Source organism: Hibiscus syriacus, unplaced genomic scaffold (assembly GCF_006381635.1).
Source record: "Hibiscus syriacus cultivar Baekdansim isolate YM2019G1 unplaced genomic scaffold, ASM638163v2 tig00005377_pilon, whole genome shotgun sequence".
NCBI lineage: Eukaryota > Viridiplantae > Streptophyta > Magnoliopsida > Malvales > Malvaceae > Hibiscus > Hibiscus syriacus.
The window spans coordinates 2938666-2947712 of record NW_024062054.1 but is presented as its reverse complement, the minus strand read 5'-3'; the positions used below and the strand labels follow the sequence as shown (position 1 = coordinate 2947712).

Below are 9047 nucleotides of genomic sequence, written 5' to 3'. Positions count from 1 at the left end.
GTCATATTAAGGTTTGTAACCTTTTGACTATTCTAAGATAAATTAAGATGGTTTCGAAAGTTGGCATTATAGGTGTTCCCATAGGCATTTCCATTGTCATTCCTATTGTAATTTCTTAAAAAGTATACATATTCGGGGTTTTACGGGGATTATTCAAAGTTATGATCATCACCACAAGAGATAAGAGATGAAACTTTTACTTTATACATACCTGCCGATTTATATTGTTTCTTTACCTCTCAGTCAGTTTTGTTATTTGAGAAGCCATTGATTTGAAAGCGTCATTATCCATGGTTGCGGCATTGCGTCTGCCAAACATGTTCCTTGTATTGGGGTATTGGTAATTGTTGTTGGATATCATCTCCAAAGTGTCATAAGCTTTATTATAGGTTTTAACCAACAATGCTCCATTGACAAAAGAATCAACAACCATATCTGTTTGGATATTTAATCCATTATAAAAAAATCTCCATTTGCGTCCAATATGGGAAACCATGAATCATGCATTTATACAGCAAATCCTTGAAATGCTCCCAAGCTTCATAAGGTTCTCATCCCTCAATTGATTGAATAATGTGAGATCATTCCTCAACTTGTAATTCATGTTGGCAAGCTTGAAATATAATTTTGTGCCAATTTATTCCATGATGTTGAAGCATAAGGCGACTACGATTTGAGCCCTGATTTAGCTTTGTCACGAATAGGGTATGGAAACAACTTCAACTTCAAGGCTTCCTAGGGTACTCCTTACAGTACGAAAGAGCCACACCTCTATGAATGCTCTAAGGTGTGCTCTAGATCTTAAGTAAATGAATCGTTATACTACCCCATTGACTACAACATTTGAAACATCACCGTCTTCAGCTCAAAGTAGGCAGCATGGATGGAAGGCCTCACGATGTCAAGATTCAAATCGCCTAAGATCAACCCCACATGCTCTCGTATTGGTCGATTTCTATTATTGATATTATAAAATTGTTACTGGTTGAGCCCATTTACAGCCAATTATTCTTCCTCACCTTATGGATGTGGTGGTAAAGCATGCTTACCATCACTATTCATATTTTCTCAATTATGATTTGATTTTCTTTGATGTTGATGAAATGTTCATTCAATTTCAGGATCAAAAGGTTCCAAATAAAGATCGTTTTGGTGGTACATGCACTAACAATCTGAAGTGAAAAAATATACCTACAAATTAAAAATGAAAGAAATAAGTGAAGATAAGAAGAAAAAACTATAATGAACTACCCTTGCTCCCCAATAACGACGCCAAAAACTTGATGCTATGATAATGCTAAATCAAAGTGCAAGTATACATTATCTTGTTCAAGTAGTAAAGTGGAAGCTATATAAGTTTTGGATGTCGAACCCAAATAGAGAAAAACATGTTTCAAAGGAGTTGCATGGCAAGTGTCAAGAGTTATATGGTTGAAATGTTGAAATAAAAGGTAAATAGAAAATAGGTAAATCAGAATGGTGGATGTCAGGGAGTACTACAACATTCAGAAGTACATCACATCAAGGATTAAATGGATACATATGCTATATGGTAGTTTCTATTATATTTATTCTTAAAATAGTATACTTATGTGATTAACAATATTTAATTAACTGGAATCAATCCTCATTGATCAAAGTAACTAAATAATTAACAATGCATGAAAATTGGCAACACACATCTCATCAAACTAAATTTGCTTTTCACAAATACCAATGATGATCAAAAGTTGTATGAAACATCCATAACTTTTATTTCTAAAAATCAGAGAGGATCCATACATAAAGATAATTTTATTTATAAAATTATCTCATAAGTTCGGCATCACATGAAAATTAAGTCTAAGCATATAACATAATAAAAAGCAATTAAACAAACACATAGTGTTCAAAACCAAGTAACATTAAAAATTAAGATAAACATTCAACTCTAAATTGACACTTCTCTATCTCAATCGAAGAAAAAAAGATAGAGTAGAATCTTCTTGATCACCACTGCCACACGACAATGCTCCCTCAAATTACTATTACACTTCCCCGCGATGGGGTTAGGCAGCCATGGCTCACTGAAGATAGATTTTTGTGGGGAATAATTTTGGATAAGAAATGTAATACCCCTTTCCCATATCCATCCCCAAACATGAGTCAGAGATGTCACAAAACATTTAAGAACAATCTACATTCAAAAAATGGTAAAAAAAATTTTCTTTAGAAATCATGCCATTTAACATAAATAATTTAATCATGTAAAATTGAAAAGTAATATTTAAAAATATTACAAACTCTTTCTACGCGTATGCATGCCAAATATAAATTAAAACTACAATAGGATGCCATTACTGATACCAACAAGTAGTCTTAGATGATTGATGCCAAGCTCAACCCCTTACTCCATTTTCTTTATTATATCTATGTGTGAAAATCATCACACGCTAAGTATACACTTAGTGAGGCAATTTCATAACCATATAAAACAAAATAAGGCATATCAACAAATGAAATATCACAATAACCAAAGTATCATATAACATATATGAACTTGTAAATTAGACTTATTAAAGTTATTTCTTTCATCATAATGTATAACATCAACATTTCATTTATAAGGCATATTATGTCAAACCAAGTATTCAAAATGACATGTGCTTTCATTGAAAACACATAATTTGTACATGTCATATTTATTCAGTTCATAGTATGTACTTATTCATAATCAAGTCGTATAACATGGACTTTTCACATATTTTAATCATAGCCTAGTGTATATCAAATGAGAATGCATGGTATATGAGTCAGTCGAGTGTCCACAATATGTAGTCAAACTGCCACATATATCATATTCACTTTACGTGATATACATGAGCATAGGTATTGTATAACACAATATCACTATACTAATAATCGGGATGGTAGTTCACATGTCATGAACACCATAATTGCACATATAGTACGAGGAGTACACGAATGTACTAACACAGGAGTACTCAAAGATACTAACACAATAGTGCACATATGCATTTATACAGGAGTACACATAGGTAATAATATAGGAGTGCACCAATGCACTATTGTTGGAGTGCAACAAGGCACTAAAACAGGAGTGCAAAAAATGCACTAATACTGGAGTACACAAAGGTACTAAACAAGATCGATTGATAACCACTCCACTTCATGACATGTTAATTGTAACAAAGAATCTCAATGCACATACAATGAGATTTTATATCAGAATCATATACCATTCATTTATCAGGAGTATCCGTAGATACTAACTGTTAACTTCATAAAAAGGCTACTTTTAAGGCATTTTTCACTTAAGTTATTGTTTGTTTAAAAGCTCATTTTAGGATCATGTAGTTGTATATAGTGCATTTGTAGTGGTTGTGCTATTTTATTTCTTAATGGTGCTGTTTGAGGGAAAGGTGCAGTCTGTTTGTGGTGTGTAGGGAATAGCAAGAAAAAAGTATTCTTTGGGAAGTAGTGCCGCGACATCAGATTGAAATGCCTTGGCATTTCTGACGTAGAAAAAGAAAAAAAATATTTCTACATAAGGACAGCTGGCACTAGACAGTTGTCTCTGCACGTGAAGGACTGCTGTAACCGCCTGCCAGAGCTTGCAAAGGACCACTGCCACTTGGAGGATAAGGTTCACACCCAACATGTGATTCTAGGGGTATGAGGGGTATTTTGCACCCAACAACCTCATCATTACCCCTAGATATTTTTTTTATTATATATGACACCTCATGGAAAAGAATGAGGAGAGGAGGACACATAAGGTAGAAAAAATCAGATTTTTATTTTTCCTTTTCCCTTCTTCTTCCTTGGGATATTCCTCCATTGATAAAGCTCCAATGAGTGGTGAGCTAGGAGCCGAAAGGAGCTAGCGAGCTAGGTGGTTCACGGTGGCCGAGAGGAGACCTCCGGTGGCGCGTCGAAGGCTTCTTCTCAACTTCTCTTTTTGCTGCTATTTTATATTTATTTGTGGGTTGTTGGAACAAATATTTTCATGAATTTGTGTTTGGATATTTTGAACCCCACCATGAACTAACTTATTTGGTGGTGGTTGATTTAATGGTTGTTTGGACTTTATTTTTAATGGTATATTTAAGTTTATTTTGGTTCTTTATTTGCTTGCTTATGAATGCTTCACCATCTAGGCTTGTAAGAGGCATGGAAATGTCCATTTCTTAGATGAAGGTTAGGTATTCGGAAGAATCCTAGACTAAAAATACTTGTAAGTATTCGGAAGAAACGCAAGATAAAATCCTCATAAGCAATGGATTATAGTATTTTTCAAGGGGCTTTGAACCGGCCTAGGAGTATTATAATCTAATCCCTTAGATCTCGGAAGAGACTAGGATAGGATTTCAACGACTAAAAAGGGTGTCTTTATCAATAGGGTAGGCTGTCCAACATCGTTGAGTGAGAGCAGATGCCTTGGCATCCTATTCTGTTAGGTTTTTTAGAACACTTTAGGAAAGCCCTGTCGAGTAAGTAAAGACCAATTAGCTTAAATATACTTGAGAAATAAGTTTAGCATCCGTAGATCAATCCCTACCATTCATTCTCTTGGAAGCTTGTCACGTGAGGATTATTTTCTTTTCATTTTGTTTTCATTTTATTTACTGTTTTTACCATTTTTCATTTCCTTGACATTTAACCATACTCAACATCAGACATCCATCATTGCCATTGCATTTCCATTTGCTACACCATCAGACCATCACTACATATCCACCAGCATACACATTTACATTGCCGTGACATTTGTATATATCAAGACTAACTATACTTAGATAGAATAGTGCATTGCTTTGGTTAGACTTTTGTAATTTCACCCAATCCCTGTGGAGACGATACTCACTCATCATTATATTACTTGAGAGATTATGTATACTCGCATATTATTTGCGTTTAATTTATAGTACTCTCAACACGCGACCACGTTTTTGGCGCCGTTGTTGGGGATTGACAGCCTGAAGTTATTTAGTTCTGCCAGATCATTTTATTTTGTTTTGCATTTTTATTTGTGTATAGTTTACTTGATATTTTTGCTTTATTTGTAGGTTTATCTAGTGTATGCCTAGAAGAAATTCTGAAGAGCCTTTGGAACCAATAGAACCTGAGATTGAAAGACTCTTTAGAAGAAGAAGACGTGTTAAAAGAAATATGTATCAAATTGGAAACCAAAGCATTGGTCAGGATGATGGAAATCATAATGCCGTGGTATTAGACAATACTGATCCTGCTGTTATGCCGCACACTATTTGCGATCACTTAAATCCGACGCTAGATGATCTGAATCCTGGGATTGTGGCTCCTGAAATTCAAGCTGCACATTTCAAGCTAAAACCAGTCAAGTTCAACATGTTGAATTCTATTGGGCAGTTTGGGGGTATGCCAACTGAAGATGCCCGGCAACACATTCGCAATTTTGTGGAAGTTTGTGATTCTTTTCGCCAAGAAGGAGTGCATGAGGATTTTCTTAAATTAAAGCTTTTTTCATATTCATTTTGTGACCGAGCAAGGGATTGGTTGAGTGGTGTACCAGCCGGTTCTATGGAATCATGGGTTGATCTTTGTAAGAGTTTTTTTATTGAGGTACAACCCACCAAATAAGAATACGCAACTAAGGAATGAAATATCTTCTTTTTGCCAGGGCGACGACGAATCCATATATGACTGTTGGGATCGTTACAAGAGTTTTCTTCGGAAGTGTTCAAATCATGGTTTTCATGATTGGACTCAAGTAGTCATGTTCTATAATGGAGTCAATGCACCCACGAGGATGTTACTGTATGCCTCGGCAAATAGGACATTGCTGGATAAATCACCTACTGAGGCATTTGCTATATTGGACATAATTGCTAATAATGATTATCAGTTTCCTTCCTCAAGGCTTTGGAGTGGAAGGAGAACACCTGGAGCATTTGAGTTAGATACTAAGGATTCGGTGTCCGCTCAACTCTCAACCATCACTAATATATTGAAGAACTTACAACGTTCCACTGATGTGAAGGAAATGAAAGCAACTAGCCTGGCATGTCTGTTATGCCAAGGCAATCATCACGAGAGCGAATGCCCAACCAACCATGAGTCCATCAACTTTGTAGGTAATTACAATCGAGGTAACAACAATCCCTATTCTAACTCTTATAATGCTGGATGGCGTCAGCATCCCAATTTTTCATGGGGAAATCAAGGAGCCCACAATGTTAATCAACCTACTCGGCAGCAGAATCACAATGAGCCTCAAGGTTACCAAAGTGCTATGCCATGGCATAATTCCAACAAAGGAGCTTCATCTTCAGCAAGCATGAGTTCATTGGAAGCTACAATTCAAGAGTTCATATCCACTACGAAGACAATGCTGCAAGACCATTCTACTTCAATTAAGAATCAAGGAGCTTTACTTCATAGTCAAGGCGCCTTAATTCAAAGCCATAGCTCGTCTCTGAGAGCTTTGGAAGGTCAAGTTGGTCAGATTGCTACGGCATTGCAACACCGTTAGCAAGGATGTTTTTCAAGTGATACTGAAGTCACTAGAGCACTGCAATGTGTTAACTCTTAGGAGTGGAACACAAATCAATCGACAAGACAAGGATAGTGGGCCACAACATGATGATTCTAATCCTACTACTGAAGTTGAATTACATGATGATAGAGTTACTGAGAAGGACAAGGAGGAGGATTATGCTAAGATACCAGATTCTGATGCCAAGGCAAAAGCAAATTCTATTCCTGTAGCTAAGGAAGCTAGACCTCCCTCACCCTTCCCGCAAAGATTGAAGAAGCATAATGATGAAGTTCAGTTCAAGAAGTTCATGGACATTCTTGATTAGCTCCATATCAACATACCTCTCTTTGAAGCTGTTGAACAGATGCCGATGTATGCCAAATTTCTAAAGGAAATATGTACCAAGAAGAGGAAAGTAGAGACTGTTGCCACGACAACATAATTTTGTTATTCTTTGAGTAAGTTGTCGCTAAAGAGAAATGATCCGGGAAGCTTCATTATTCCTTGTTCAATTGGAGATAATTTCGTTGGAAAGGCTCTGTGTGATCTTGGTTCAAGTGTCAACTTAATTCCAAAATCGATATTCTTGAAGCTTGGCATAGGAGATGCAAGACCCACCTCAGTTATTTTACAACTTGCCAACAGATCCCATGTGAAACCTGAAGGGAGAGTTGAGGATGTCATAGTAAGGGTGGATAAGTTTGTGTTTCCAGTCGACTTCTTAATTCTGGACAGCGAAGTTGATGCCAAGGCACCAATCATTCTGGGAAGACCTTTCCTAGCCACTGGATGTATCTTGATAGACTCTGAAAAAGGTGAACTCACCATGAGAGTGGTTGATCAGTGTGTGACTGTCAATATTTTTTCGAACGCTCAAATATGTTGATGACACTGAAGAATGCCAAGACATTTCTGAATTAAACTCAGTGATTGAAGAAGAGACTGAACATCTTTTCCAGAACAATTTTATTCAGCTAGCAGAAAATGAATATTGGGTGGATGATGAAAGCTTAGTGGAGTCCGACAACTTTCCAATGTTGGAGGAACAATCTAGCTTACTATAAGCTAGATCATGTATGAATTTTGAACCTCTAAATTTTGATTAATTTATTCCTCCTAAGCCTTCATTAATGCATGCACCCACTCTAGAGCTTAAGACTTTGCTAGGGCATCTTAAATATGTATACTTAGGTAGCAATGAGACTTTACTGATGATTATTTCCGCTAACCTTACCGCTAATCAGGAGCAAAGTTTGTTAAGTGTGTTGATGCAGCATAAAAAAGCAATTGGTTGGACTATGACCGATTTGAAAGGCATAAGTCCCACGATCTGCATGTACAAGATTCTGCTTGAAGATTGCCACGGCAATTCAATAGAACCACAAAGAAGACTCAACCCTGTTATGAAGCAACTGGTGAACCCAAGGCGTAAGGATTGGTCACCAAAGTTGGATGAAGCACTTTGGGCGTACAGAACTGCATTCAAGACTCCTTTGGGGATGTCACCCTTTAAGTTGGTGTATGGTAAAGCTTGTCATCTCCCGGTTGAGCTTGAACACAAAGCTTATTGGGCCATCAAGCGATTGAATTTCGATGCTCAACTAGCTGGGGAGCAGAGATTACTTGAACTTAACGAAATGGAAGAGTTTAGGGAACAAGCATATGAGAATGCTCGGCATTTAAGACTCCTTTGGAGATGTCACCCTTTAAGTGGCATGACCAGAAACTGATGCTATGGCATTTTCATGAGGGGCAACAAGTCTTGCTTTACAACTCCAGACTCAAACTCTTTCCTGGGAAACTCAAATCTCGATGGTCAGGACCATTTGAGGTGCATTATGTCTATCCCCATGGAGCTGTTGACATCAAGAGAATAGACAATGGGACGATCTTCAAGGTCAATGGCCAGCGTCTGAAAGCCTACAATAGAGTTCCACCACCACACAACAAGGATGTGTTACGTCTGCACGATACTGAAGCGTGCCAGAGGAGAACCAAAATTCGATGCCACGACATTGAATTTGTGTCTGTGCATAAATAAAAATTTAAAATTTAAGATTTTCTTTATTTTTATTTTTATTTTGTAATTAATTTTTGATATGATTTGTAGGGACCACAGTGGTGCAAACCGCCCAAGGAGCGGTTACCAAAGGGAGGAAAGGACAATGCATTAATTGGAGAGATATTATTTTAATTTGTTTTTTTTATTTAATTTAATTTCTGACATTTGTTTTTCTCTTTCCACAGACTGTCCTATCACCATCATTACCTTTTGATAGTTTTTTTTCCTTCTCCATGCACGCACAAACCCCCACCCACTCACTCCTCTCTTAACCATCCTCTCACACATTTTCCCTATTAAATTTTTAACTTTTTCTTTTCTTTCTTTATTAATTTTTTCTCTTTCATTTTAACTTTTACTTTTTCTCTTTCCTTCATTCATCTTCTTCTTTTTTTATTCTCTCCATAGACAAAATACATCCAAGTTTTTAAAGCTTTCAAAAGTTTCTTCCTTTATCATTTTTCT

General features: G+C 36.6%; 1 non-coding gene across 1 annotated transcript; it reads left to right on the top strand.

The window, feature by feature from the left end:
• Window positions 1-489: 489 nt before the first annotated feature.
• Window positions 490-595, top strand: LOC120199199. The gene has a single exon (XR_005523433.1). It is a non-coding gene; the product is annotated as a small nucleolar RNA R71 (small nucleolar RNA).
• Window positions 596-9047: the final 8452 nt, after the last annotated feature.